The 13,641-nt window shown below is 51.9% G+C and overlaps 1 protein-coding gene across 2 annotated transcripts in view; it reads left to right on the top strand.

Annotated features, from left to right (window-relative positions):
* The first annotated feature begins 2,507 nt into the window (after window positions 1-2,507).
* The window catches only part of GDPD4 (glycerophosphodiester phosphodiesterase domain containing 4), a 31,171-nt gene continuing 20,037 nt past the window's right edge, over window positions 2,508-13,641 (top strand). The window contains exons 1-3 of one of the 2 annotated variants that reach the window (XM_035330284.1): window positions 2,561-2,643; window positions 6,727-6,823; window positions 6,869-6,914. The gene's annotated coding sequence lies outside the window, so the exon portion shown is untranslated. Of the gene's footprint in view, window positions 2,644-6,726; window positions 6,824-6,868; window positions 6,915-13,641 lie in introns of both variants that reach the window. The other variant, XM_035330278.1, reaches the window with a different exon arrangement.

Here is a 13,641-nt window from a genome sequence, read left to right on the forward strand (position 1 = left end):
TTGAACCCCTGCTCCCTGCCACCCCCAGCCCATCGCTAACTGGACCTCCTGCCTTTCGGTGGGACACAGCTCCCTGCAAAAGGCAGACTTGCCTGCTGCCACAGGAGATGAACCCCAGGGAAGAGTAGGGGCTGAAGTCCCCCCCGTCCTCCTCCCATATCGTTCCTGCCCATAAACACTGCAGTTTCTGTGGCTAATCTTACAGGGACCTCGCTCCCTGCATGAGTCACCTGCTCTCCAGGCTCAGCAGCAGCTCCTTGTGCAACCCTACGGAGCGGGGACACAAGCTCAGCCCAGGGGTGACAGACCCCACCGATACAAATGTCCCAAACCATTGGGGGACAGGGGCAAGGCATAAATGTGGTTATTTCTCACCAAAATGCAGCCCTGGCCTCTGCATCTCGGCAGGCACCTGGGCACTGAGGTGTCCCTGCTCCCAGCGCTCCCTGTTTATGCCGTTCCCCCACAGCTTTATCTTCTCCTGACACGAACAGAAGCAAAACTCAGCGGAGTTCAAGGCTGATATCCCCGAGCCAGGCTGTTACAGCACCGGCCCCCGCAGATGCCCTCTTTATGGGCTCATAAACCTCCGGGCAAGGCTCCAGCAGGTCCCGGTGCGAAGCTGGTCTGGATGAGGTCCATCACGTGGAGCGTGATAACAACCCGGCTCGCTCTCCTTCAGCTGCTGGCAGGGCTGGGACACCGGCTGGGACACCGGGCAAGGATTTTTCTGGTGGAGATAAGCTGCTGAACTCTGAGCCAAAGATACCGCGGGCAGAGCAGCCCCTGCCCAGCCCCTACGTCATCTGCCAGGTGATCGCAGAGCAAAACGAGGGCTTTGCATCTCTGCACCCGGAGGAAAAGGCAGGATGCAAAAGCACGCTGGTATTTTGGAGGAGAGGAGCAGGGATATTTGCTAGTGGTGGGGCTGTGGTTGTGTTTTCAGTGATTGTCCTTTCCTTTTTCAGGGTCTGGTCTTCTCTGCAGGGAGGAGTTTTGTGCTGATGATGTTGCTCAGCCCTGTCCCCTTTTTCCCCATGTACCCAATGGAGCCTGTCCACACCGTAAGGATGCCGTAACTGGAGGAATGGCAGCCCGGGCAAGGACCGCAGTGAAAGTGGGCTCAGCACAGCCACAAGCACACCACTCAGGAGAATAATCCAGCACATCAACTCCAGAGTGTAAAACTGCAGGACACCCACCTGCCAGGTACCTGGGGAAGCTGCTCTTGCTGCTTCTTGCATCGTATCAGTGCCATAAGGCTTCACAGTCTCACCCTTTCCTGCCCTCGTTATCAGTTTTCCAGAAATCAGACCATAAAGCAAGTAATTTATCTACAGGCTTGCACACAGCCCCATGCCGTACCTCTGCCCCAGCCAGCTGAGTGTTAGCTTGGAGGTGATCAGCAGTAAAAACAATCAGCAATAGAAACAGCTGCTTCTGCCTTCAGCACTTCCTTGCGGTTCCCTCATTATTTAATGTTCTAACTCCAAAGGAAAATGATGGTACTGTAGCATCTAGTGCTATCCGGTGGTGTTGCTGTAGTATCTAGTGCTATCCAAGGACTGGCAGTACTGCTTTTACAGTGGAACTGTTATATGCCCTTTGCTCGTCATTAGGTTTCAGAGTGAATCAGGCTGTCGTTTCTGTGGTCCATCTCCTAATCAAAAGTTTATATTTGTAATGTGATCTGCCTAAAAAACACCGGGCCATCATTTCTGCCTTCTTCTTCCCCTCTCCACCCTCTCCGTTTGGAGAGCAGTTTCCTGAATTTTCTTTTCAAGGACCTTCTTTTAATCCAACAGGAAAAATCCCAATCTAAAAAGTGATGGGGATAAAAATCCTGCAGTGCTGGTGTTTCAGGAAGCCCTCTGGGGCTAGGGGGGATTTTTTAGAAGTTGGAGCTGTGTAAATTAAGGCTTACAGCCTGACAAACTTCACAAATATCCCTCCAAAAGGCCACCATGCATTGGAAGTTACAAAATTCAACCACACAAACTGCTTTTGTTGCACTGATCTGCCCCTCACCCCCCTCCAAAGGGAGTTATGTCTCTAATAGGATTAAGATCTTAAAGCCAAGACCCACTGCAAAATAAATAAAATAAATAAAACAAATAAAATAAAATAAGCACTCTTTGCATCTGGGGCTGCTCAGAAATGGTGTGCTGCGGATTCCTGCCCAGGGTCACGGATGCAGGAGATGCTTTCCGTGAGGATGCTCGTTAGTTTTAATTCTGAGGATCAATGATGTCTTGCCCAAATCTCCTTTGGGATATCTCCTCGAACCCGATCCTGTGGGCACATAATTGTGCCAGGGCAGCGTCTTAACACCAGCCTCTCACATTCTGGGTGGGCAGGACGTGGGGCGGATCAAACCCGGCTTCACCCACGAGTCCCCAGCTCCTGCAGGAGCCCTGACCCCGTCCCACGATGGGATTTTAATTTTCCGAGCTTCGGGGGCTGAATTTATGAAGCCTCACGTGGCCCCTCCTACGATGGGAGGGACGGCTCCGGCAGCCTCTCTAATACTGGGTGTCACACAGCGGTGCCACCATTCGGGTCCTGAGTGTCACGAGCAGAGGACACAGAGATCCAAGAGCAGCAGAAAGCAAAAAATAACCCCTCCATGTGCGTCCCGGCGAGGTGAGTTACCTCCAACGTCCTCATGCTAAAGATGCTCCCGCTGTGTAAAGTGCATCCCTGCCGGCTCATTCCTGCCTGCCCTAAAAGTTAGCCCTGCGAGGGGGGGGGGGGGCGGATTTTTAGGACTTTTCTTTTATTCTTTGGAGTTTTTAGAGTGTTGGTTGGTGTCTGACAGCGGGGCGATTGTTGTGGCTGCTGCCTGGGTGGCAGCGAGAAACAAAGCCCAAAAAGCAGGAGGATGGGGCAAAGCGGGAACAAAAGGGGATTATTTGCAAATGGGGGGGGGGGGGGGGGGGGTTCCCCGTTAATTTTTGGAGAGAAAAAGGATTTTAGGAGTCTGGCTTCACTCTGGCACCCCTGCCAGATAAGTTTGCTGTCACCTGTTGAGGGGAGGAAGGGGAGCTGGGGCCAGACATGAGCGGTGGGTGGCCGGTGGGGCTGCTGGAGCCGGGGGCTGGTGGGAGGGAGCCGTCGGCTGAGCATTTGTAATGCCTGGGATAAAGGGCTGTTTCCATAGTAAACGGGAGAAAGGAGCCTCTCTTTCTTTCCACGAGCTCACCCAGCGTGTGAACGGGGAGGTCGTCCCTGGAGCAAGTAACCCGTGAAAGGGCAAACATCTGGGAACAGCTGCAAATCACCACAACCTGCTCGGGGTGGCTGGAAGGGGGCAAAAGCTCTCGGGTCTGCCGCCCGCTGCGAGCCAGCTCGGACGGGCGACCTCAGGTGCAGGGCTGCGTGCTGGTGTAAATCAGGAGCAGCTCGGTTAGCGGGTGTCAACCCGGGGACCAATTTGAGTTGGATAATGCAGATTTCATCAGGGTGGAGGTCCAGAGGGTGTACATCACCCTCTCTTCCCTCCTACTTGGGGAATCCTGGTCTCCCAGGGGAGTCTCTCTCCGGACTTATCCTCCAGCACACGACACCAGGTGGAAGGGTAAGGGAGAAGGGAAATAATTTCCTACAGCTGCTCGAAGAGTTTAGCTGCGTTTAACAAAAGAAAACGCAGAACGTGCCGTGGGACCAGCTGGATTTTAATTGAAAAAATGCTCCGCATGCGAAGGGAGCCAAAGCTGTCTCTTTGCAACTCTGCTATTGAAATGTTTGAAAGGTGTGCAGGGTTTCCAGGGCGACTCGAAAACTTTGCAGAGAAATAGAAAGCTGGGTTTCACAGCCGGTCCTGTGGATTTCTTATCACAGAATCACAGAATGTGGCATGGCGTTGGGCTGAGGAGGTGACTGGATGGTGTCTTTTGGGCTTGAGGTGTCACTGGGGGTGATAAAAAAGCAGCTCTTTACTCTTGGTGATCACTTGCTGCGGGACTGCGTGTGTCTTGGGAAGTTCCTCTGTGCAAATAGTTGATGTATGGCAGTGTTTAGTGTGATAAAATACCAGCCAAGACACACAAGAAGCATTATTTCTCTACATTTGTAGCTTTTTTGGCAATGAGGCTCTGTTTGCTTGCTGTGCGAGAGCCCAGAAGCTTCGGAAAAATATTTGTAATAATTGCATGCAAGCAGTTTCTGAAGGCATCACCCATCAGCTGAGGTGCCCTAACCCAACACATGGGATCCTGCATCCTCCCCACGTGGAGCATATCCTGCCCAAGTGACCTCTTGGTGGCTTGGCCCTCTTCTATTTCATAGAAGAGGGGATAGGATAAGACGTTGGGAAGATCCCTTGGGCTCCAGATCCCACGGGAAGGCAGGCAACGGATGGTGCAGCTCGGAGAGGATGCCTGCGGTGGGCTTCACACCAGGCTGAGCGTGGGCTCGGCTTGGACACCCTGTGCAAGGGAGCAGAGGAGGCTGCCCGAAGGAAGAACACCTCTGCAGGCAGGACACAGCACGGGAACAAATTGAAGCATTGCCGTGTGCCTGCATGCTTGGGCTGGAGCCTTGCTGCTTGTATAGACATGTTTTGGAGCCAGTCCCTTCCTTACCCTCCCACCTCATTTCCTCCCTTCTCAAAACTAACTGCAAAAAGCAATCCCTCATCCCTCCCGCCTCCATCTGCTCTAATTAGGCTGGAGGCCCCTGGAAGGTCTTCAGCCCCCCGTGGTACCGAGCTGCTGTGACTACCTCGGGTCCATCCCCTGCCGCCGCATGATTTCGCAGCCACTCTTAATCACAGGACTTATTTTGGAAGGTCTCCAGAGTCCGAGAACTAAAAGGCACTTTAGAAAAGAAGGGGAGGGGGGAGGAATTGGCAGGAGCAATTGCTCTTTAAAAGGCTACTTATTTCTTAAGATGTACTTGCTACTGATTAACCTTTGCTCCGTGATTGCTTTAATTGATTCATGCCTTAAAGCAGTCTGAGAGGTTCTGCGGGGTCAGTTCTCTCCAACGTACTCCATTTCCCTGAAAACTTCTTAAAGCTTCTTGCTTGGGCAAATCCCAGTTTGGGTGTGAAATGCAGGTGAACGGCTCCGATCCATTTTCCTTCTCCTTCCCCTAAATTATGCAACCAGTGCTTTACCTCTTCCTTCCCTCGCCAGCTGCCAGGCTGTGCCTGGGTCATGGTGGCTGTTGGGTGGGGCTTGAAGTTTTGGGGCCATTCCACGGGAATGAGGCACTACAGTATTGGGAACTACTTCAATCAGTCTGTTGACCTGTGGTCCCCGGGACTGCTTCCTTTAACCATGCATGGAGAATTCCTGCATTTCTTCCTACTGCAGCAGGGACAGACCCTGAGCAAAGGCAGGGTTTCCAGGCAGCACTGGGCTTTGGTGCCCAAGGGCCATACTTATATCAAGAACACTTGGGAGGCCCAAGAAATGTTCCTTGGTTGGGGGGGGGGTGGGGGGTTGGAGTGATGAATGCCCCTTCATCTGGGGCCAGATTCATGCCCTGGCACTCTGGCTGTGTTCATCCAACCTGTTCAAGACGTCTGCTCTTGGATGGGTTGAGTTGTATCCATTCCTCTTCACTCCTTGTAACCACTCAAACGTGTTGGAGATGGATCCCAGAGGAGTTAAAACAGAGGAATTAAAACACCCACCATGAACTCTATGTCTAAATAAATTACCCCCTTCTGACCTGTTGGGATGGGAGCACTGCTGGGCCCTGACCCAGCAGCGGTCACCATGCCCTTGGTCCTGAGCTTGTCCTTCGGGGTCCTGCACGCTGGTTTTCTGCACGAGGTGATGCCCATGCAATGAAAGTGCACCCTGTGCACCTTGCTGAGCGTGCCCTGGGGATTTTCACGATGGGTGGAAAAGAAATGAGCTGTGCAGACCTCATCTGCTTTCTCCGTGCTTTCGGCGCGCCCTTGCTCCATGGAAAATGGCACAGGGAATGAGTGCTGATGGAGATGTTCATGGGGGGAAAAGGAGGCTCTGGGCAATGGCTCCACTGCACAGGGAGGCTGGAACCAGGATGGGGATCTTGGGCATGGATCTTGAGTGTCAGGCCATCCTTTCACTAAATCCATGCAAAACTTTCCTGCGATGACTTATGCAGAAATGCGTAGCACTGAATTAGCCAGAAAGGGAAGTGCGCTGGGAACAGCGGGCCAGCATTGTTACGGGGTAAAAACGGGCCAGCCCTGATGCATATGGATGCTGCGGTTAGCTGAATAGAGAAACCTCCAGCCGACGGCGTGGAAAGCGTCCCTTCCTCCCCTCCTCGCAGGGCTGTTTTGCTCCAAACCCTGAACTTTAACACGGGCAGCCCGCGGGAGGGCCGGCGCTGGGGGCTTCGGGGCGGTGACCGTCCAGGGCCCCCGTCCTTTGTCCTGGCTGAATAGGGCTCTGCAGAGCCACCGGCGGAGGTATGTGATCTGCAGACCTCTTTTCTTCTCCCCCTTTTGGCCGACGGACAAAGTCTTCCCTTGGAGATGGTGCTGGCGGCGTTGCACTGCCCTCAGCGGGGCTGGGGGGGGGGCAGAGGGGGTCCCCCACGCTGCGTCCCCGTCTCATCATCTCCCCTGAGCAGCAGGGCACAAAGAGCCGCTTAGGAATTCCCAGGAGCAGAGAGGGAGCCGAGCCAGGACGTGCTGAACTGCACAAAGTAGGATTTATCTTCAAAGAAATTTTTCCTCCCTTTTCTGAGCTCCCTTTTTTTTTTTTTTTTTTGGCTTCCAAGGGATTTATTCCTCCTCCTTCCCCAGCCCTTTTTGCTTCCCCGTGGCCGCTTTTCAAGGGTGGCAGAGACTTTTTGGAGAGCCGGGGACCACCCAGGGGCACAGCCCCGGCTGAGCTCTGCATGCGACCTGGGACCGAGCTGAGCACAGCCCCATGCCCTGCACCACCTGCAAAGTTGCCATGAGCAAGGTGAGGACAAAACCCTCCTGTTGACCACGCCGAAGTGTGGGGAGCAGCTTCCTCTCAAAGCAGTCCACTTTGAGACTCCATTTCAGGCTTGACCTGTAGGTAGGACCTCCCCAGTGCTTCCCATTCGCTCTTTGGGTGACCAAAATGACACGTGGACATGGACATCTCATAGAATCACAGCATCACTAGGGTTGGAAAAGCCCTCCAAGATCATCTGGTCCAACCATCCCCCTACCACCAATGTCACCCACCAAAAAATGTCCCTAATCTCGGGGCTGTTGGCTGGGACCAACATCTGGCTTCAACCATCTCCTTGTGCTCACAGCTGGAAGCTCACGGTTCCCAAAACTTTTGGGGGCTAATTTCTGCCTTTGCCCACCTGTAGTGCCCAGAAGAAGGAATCCAGCTTCCCCCAGAAGACTGGCCATCCATATAACGGGCATCCTGATGCTGAGCAATGTGGGGCTCTAACCCAAGCTCCTGGGGTACAAATCAGCTATATGAAGGCTCTTAGGGTAAAAAAAAAACAGAAGAAAGTAACTGTTGATGGCCCAGCAATGGGTCCAGAGCTACCTGTGTGCTACCCCACATGTGGTGGGTCAGTGCTGTGGCTGTTTCAGGCTGTTTTGGGGGGTTGGCCACTGTGGTGGCTAGTGGCCCGAAGAGGCAGGGCAGGTGAAGACACCGTGAATGCCTGCCCAGGGAATGCCCTCTGGATCTAGAGGGGATGATTCTCATATAGGGAGGCTCAAAGCCCACCCCAAGCTCTGGTCTAACAGGTAATAACCTCCATAATATCCTTTTACGCCAAATCTGCTGCTGTGCACTGCATCACGTCTCTAGGGATGTGCAGCAAGGCACCACAGGACAAAAAAGAAGCCTTGCTTCTGCCTTAATGCCACACGGCATTCCCCTCTTCCCTTTAAGCAAACAAATATCTCCTGTCCTAGCCAGGACATCCCAGCTCATCTGCTGCTGCTCCAGCATCGCGTGCGAGACGCTGGCTGCTCTGCGGGGGATTTCTCAACCCTTCAGCTTTCTCATGGGCGTGAAGGAAACGAGCCTGAAAGGGAAGTTTGGGAAGCGATCCCGGGGCTCGTTGCAAGCGGAGCCCTTTAACGCCCCGCTATCTGGCAGCCCTGGTGTGCAGACCTGGGCTCTCCTGGGGCACTGCCCCCAGTTCTGCACCTAGGTAGTCCCACCTTGTTTCCAGACCTTATAATTCATCATCTAGGAGAAAGAAAGAGCCATGTCCTACAAGTGAGTATCTACATTTTATTTTATTTGAGATTTCTGATGTTTTTTCAGGCCCTTCCATGGCTGAACTGGACCTTCTCCATGTTTAACTCATGAGAAATTACAGAAAAAAGATGCCACAGTGTAAAAACCAGCTACTTTTGGGCCAGCACTTGCTGTCAGAGTTCAGGACTTTGTTATCCTCAGCCAGAATTTCCTCTCTACCATTTCTCCCCTCAGCCCTGGAACATCCCCTCCCTGGAGGAACGATCCCCAGGGCAGGGGTTGGTGCACCTCCTGCCTGCTCCTCCTCTTGTGATGGAGGGGCTGCAGCTTCAGTCCTTGGGGTCCTGGAGACCCAAGGCTGGCGCGGGCTGAAGGCTGTGGGCTGTGGGCGGCCGCCTTCACTCAAGTGGTGCAGTGGAAGTTTCTGGAAGGACAGTTGGGGCTGGTAGAACCTTCTACGAAGGAAAGCGAGGTGAGCTGGGTGGACCTTTCTGAAAGGCAGGTGGACATCTCTACAAGCAACTGGCAGGCAAAAATAATTCAAACACTGACTCTACAGGACAACTATGCTGGGATTTACCTCCCGTTCCCCCTCAAAGGAAAATTTCTGTAGATGAAAGCATCCCCATACGTGCCAGCCCCATGTCTTTGCCCCTTGCAGATGGAGGGACTGGGGCAGCAGGCAAACCTCTGCAGACCCGAAACCACCCAGCCCTTTTGGGAAGTCTCTGTGTGGCGAGGGATGGGTCCAGCCAAAAGTCCAGCCAATGCTGTGGCACTTGGGAAGTCTTTCTCCACCCCTTCATTTTCTTCTTCATTTTGTTTTTATTTTTCTTTCAAGCCACTAAGCTACTATTCGTTGGCTTTATTCAAAACACTCATTTTGCTCCTAGCAGGCAAGAGGGAAAAAATCTGTTGTAGCGCTGTGAGACCCTTTGACAAACACGACAATTTTCCCTTGCCTGTTTCAACACTAAACTGAAAGCATTTGCACAAAATCCATCGCACATGCTCTGAGGATTGGCCAATAATTTCCGAGGCACGCATTCGTTGAGGCAGCCTTGCAAAGTGCTTTGAAGATGAAGAAAACCAGCTGTGATTTGTGATGATGATGATTAGGATTAAATGAGGGTTCTGCAAGTGGTTGTGGATAATGAGCCAACCCCCAGGGGCTGGGGACAAACTTGGTCAAACATGAGAGCGTACTGGGAGAGGTATCTTGAAGTGAAGGGAGACCAAACAATTTTGGGGAAAGGATTAAAAAAAAAAAAAAAAAAAAAGTAATTTGGGCAAAAATGTGGTTCAGCTTTGAAGCGTTCGTTCCTGTGATGAGCCCGCTGGAATCAAGGCAGGGATTAAGGTACCTTTTCTGCTCCAAACTCTCATGGACGATGCATGGTTTTGCTTTGAGGCGATGAGCTCCTCACCATCGAAGTGATGTTTGCTTCTCCACGCAGGGATATGTGCAGAAGCTTGAGGCTGGCAGCAGTGCTTCTGAAACCGATCATCCTCACCAACTGGGGTTCCTGCAGGGCTAGTCAAGTGTACCCCCACCTCCCCCTAAAAATCTATGGTTGGTTGCCTTGGAAAATCCATTTGGCTGCATCCTCGGATGAATCCTGGTCTGACCAGGATTCCCTCTGCACCCCGAATTGATGCAAGACTGTTCAAACTGCAGAGGCATATTGCAAAACTCGGGACATTAACCTTGCTGGAAACCTCCCCAGAGCTCTGAAAACCACAGCCATTGCATGCTGGAGGTGTACAACAGCACTCAAAATGAAACAAATATTGTTCCCACAGCCTCAGGAGCACATATTCCTCATTAACCCCTTCTCTTTCCATAATAATGGAAAATAATATTTCCAAAATAATGTTCATTCATTATTTTCTGGGGTAAGCTCCAGGATTTCTGTGTGCTGAGGGCTGTCATCTGCCTCAAACCAACAGCTAATCAGTCCTCAGGGCTCCTTTGCACATACTCGAGTCGAGCTGCACATCCTCCCTGGCATCCCACGCAGAAGCAAGGCATAATTAGGGCTAATAAAGAAGCTGTTGAATGTCTTGCTGATAAATTATAATTATCACCTGCCAGGGAAAGGAAAGGATGTATATCCTGTATCACGGGGAGGTGTTGACTAGTCGTGTTTCATATCAACTTTCTTCCTTCCCTGTGTCGAACCTCTCCAGTTCTCTAAAAAGAAAGCAAAGGCTGATGGCAGTGGAACAAGAGGGAACCAAGGCTGGGATCCAGATCCTTGGCACACCGTGGGCTGGTTTATGGGATGCTTTTTGCTGAGTTTCGTGGCTGGTGGCAAGGTCTGTGTGCAGCTCGTGGGGACGGTGACCAGCCAGCACCATGTCTGGATGTTGATTTTTCTCCTTCCAACTTGTTGGTGTGATGCTGTTGAAGACTCCCAGGTGGCGGGGCAGGGTGTGATGTCCCCAGAGAGCAGAGGGATGGCACTGGGGGTCCCTGTGCCGGCTGACTTCAGTGGCATCTCCACCATCAGGCAAAGGAGCTGCGGGTGCTGGGAAGGCTCAGCCTTGGTGCAGGGCTCACTTTCTGTCCAAATCCCTTAGAAATGGGATGGGCAAAGCAGGGATCACCCCTACGTGCTGCCTGCATCAGGCTTCACAAGGCATCAAGGTGCTGAGGAGAAAGCATGGACTTAAAAGCCTCAAGGAGAAGGCTATAGGTGATGCCAGGTTTGGCTTCTGTACCTGTTTACCACTTGGAAGATGAATTCCCCAGCTCTAAGCATCAAATAATAATAATAATAATAATAACAATAACGAGGCAAGAATCCTCTCCTTGCTTGTGCACTACCTTCTGCACCTGGGCTGTGCAGCTGAATATATTTCCCAATTTTTTCTCCAGCTCCTTTCTCCACCGCCCCCCGGGCGAGTTCTCATGCTTTTCCTCACTCTCTGTCGAGCAGTGGGAAATGAGCAGCCCCGCTCTACTGCCTGCAATTACAGGGATTCTTATCTGTGAGCAAACAGTCTCTGTTTGCAAGGGAAAGACCTGAGGTCTCTTGGGCTTACGGAGCTGGAAAACATGTGTTACTCCTGTCATGGCTCACTTGCTGAAGCCCTAAACTTTGCTCTCCTGCTGATGCATGTTTTCCTGCTTGCTCTTTGCTCCTGTAGCTTTCCCAGTGAGCGGATTTGGGGTTTGCTGTCTCCTTTTTCCAGCCATTTGCCTTTGCTTGGTAGAGCTGGGGAGGGGTTGCAGGCAGCCTCCAAGTTTTAGAAGCACTGCTTCAAATCTAGATGTGAGGTCTCTTGCTGTGTCCTAAAAATGGCTGAACTGCTCCAGATCCTCATGTGGCCCTCCTGTCTTTTGGACTCTGCACCCACCATATGCTGCAATGTTCTTTGCCCCCTTATCCCAGTTGCTGGGTCCAGAAGCTGGGATATTATCTTTGTTGGGATCAGGTTCTGGTGAATTCAAATGCTTCAGTGCCTGATGTGGTCTGAGGCGCTGCAGTTTCAGCCATACCTTGGGAGAGATGTTTCTGTGGCTTTTGAACATCCCCATAACAGCAGGCTGGAAATTTGGGAATGAGGCTGTGGGATGGAGGGTCACGGAGAAAGTGGAGGAGGGCTTCCTTGTGAGGAAGGACACAGAGAAACAGTAGGATGGGGAGGCTGAGGATTTGAAGCCATTTGGAGCTGAGGACACTTCTGCCTGCCCTTTGTGTGAAAGGCCTGGTTTTCCTTATCCCTATCAACCCTTTCCTTTGAATTTACACATAAATGCTTTCTTCATTTAATATCTCAAGCATCTCCTGTGCGTTGTTCCCCGGTGGACCCAGCAATGCCCTGCAGCCGTAGGGCTCCAAGTCTCCCATTTGCTTGTCTAGTGTGAGCCCCGTATGCCCAGTGGGAGCAGGAGCAGCCGAGGGACAAGTCATGATCTGGGGCTTGGCAGCTCACGTTCAGCTTCGGATGAAAACTTTCCGATCCCCCCAGCTGTGATATAATGGCTTTATTGGCATCCTTGGTCTCTAACCTCCAGCAGCCGCTTGTGTTTCTGGATGGGGCTGGCAGGTCACTGCAAGGTCTTCTCTTTCTCCTTTGGGCAGGGGACGATCTCATCCCCTAGGCAGCCCTTGTTGGAGAGGAAGAACAGATGCTGGTAGAGGATATTTAAGGACAAGGGGCTCCTTCTTATAAACAGCTCTGAAGACGTTTCCTGGGTTCCAGATGGGTTCAGAATTTGCAAACTGAGATTCCAAATCTTCAGCTTCCTAAGTGTCATTTCCCAAAGGATGACAAGCGGTGGGTGCCACTATCCCCTGAGGACATTATCTGGGGTCCCAGGGCTCAGCCGTGAGACAAGATGAACCCTTTGAGCACCGAGGGCTCTGAGGTCTGCACGTGGACATCCCAAACCCACCTCATGTTGCCAGGAAGCTGATGCTCAAGAGGATTTCTTGGTTTGTTTGGCTGTGGTTAAGACTGAAGCTCTCTTAAAGGCTGCTACGTGAATGTTTCCCATTATGTGAGATGTTGTGCTTACCCGTTCCAAAAGCTCCAGCGAGACGGCAGTCAGCCAAACAGTTGTGAAATACATAACAGAGGAAACATTTACACTGCTCTCCAGATCCATCATGATCAGGTCGTGAAGTGGTGGGCTTAAACTGCTACACAGGAGGCTAGGCATTGAAAAAACCTTTTAATGGCAAAGCTAGTGCAGAGAGGATTAGCCGGTCCTGGGAGCTGGTGGTATCTCCATCACCTGCCCTTTTTATGAGAGAGCTAGTCTAACCTCTAGACTAACATCCAGATTTAACATCCCACCACCCAGGTGGAGAGGACAGTGTGCTGAGGTCCCTGCCATCAGTTTTCCTGTCAAATCCTATATGCTGATAGATAAATATCGACGTGTGAGCCTCGTGTCCCCACTAGGAATGCAATAGCAGATTTCATGGTCCTCTGACAGCAGAGCTGCTGGTTTTGATCCTGAAGCATTAAAACAAGGGCTGGGGGAAAAAACGATGCTGTGGTTAACTGATGGGGAAAATCAAGTTCTAGGGATCCTACTAGAAGGTAACAAATACTGCACCCGCATAGCACGTGGAAACCTTCTGGAAGAGCTCTGAAGGTTCAAGCATATTCAGAAGACACAGCTGGGGCAATTTGGCAATCGCTGGGCTTATGCCAGGCATATTTTAGGCCAGCTGACTACGACAGCAGGATCAGATGTCATCTGCACCACTTGCTGGTGTCACAGAGCCCACAGACCCCCTGTGCCTGGTGTTACTCAAGAGCAGGCTCACCATATCGCCATGTGAGATCAGCATCAATTTTTTACCAGGGGGTGACCTCCTGCTGCCTCCGGATCTGATGCTGGTGTCCTGGATAGGCAAACGCCTCCGTCTCAGGAAGGCATTCAGGGCATGGCACACGTGGGCACTTCTTGGTTAGGAGCAGCCCAAACTGATAACTCTTGTGCTTCGTTTCCATCCCCTCTCCT

The sequence above is a fragment of the Oxyura jamaicensis genome, chromosome 1, assembly GCF_011077185.1.
Source record: "Oxyura jamaicensis isolate SHBP4307 breed ruddy duck chromosome 1, BPBGC_Ojam_1.0, whole genome shotgun sequence".
NCBI lineage: Eukaryota > Metazoa > Chordata > Aves > Anseriformes > Anatidae > Oxyura > Oxyura jamaicensis.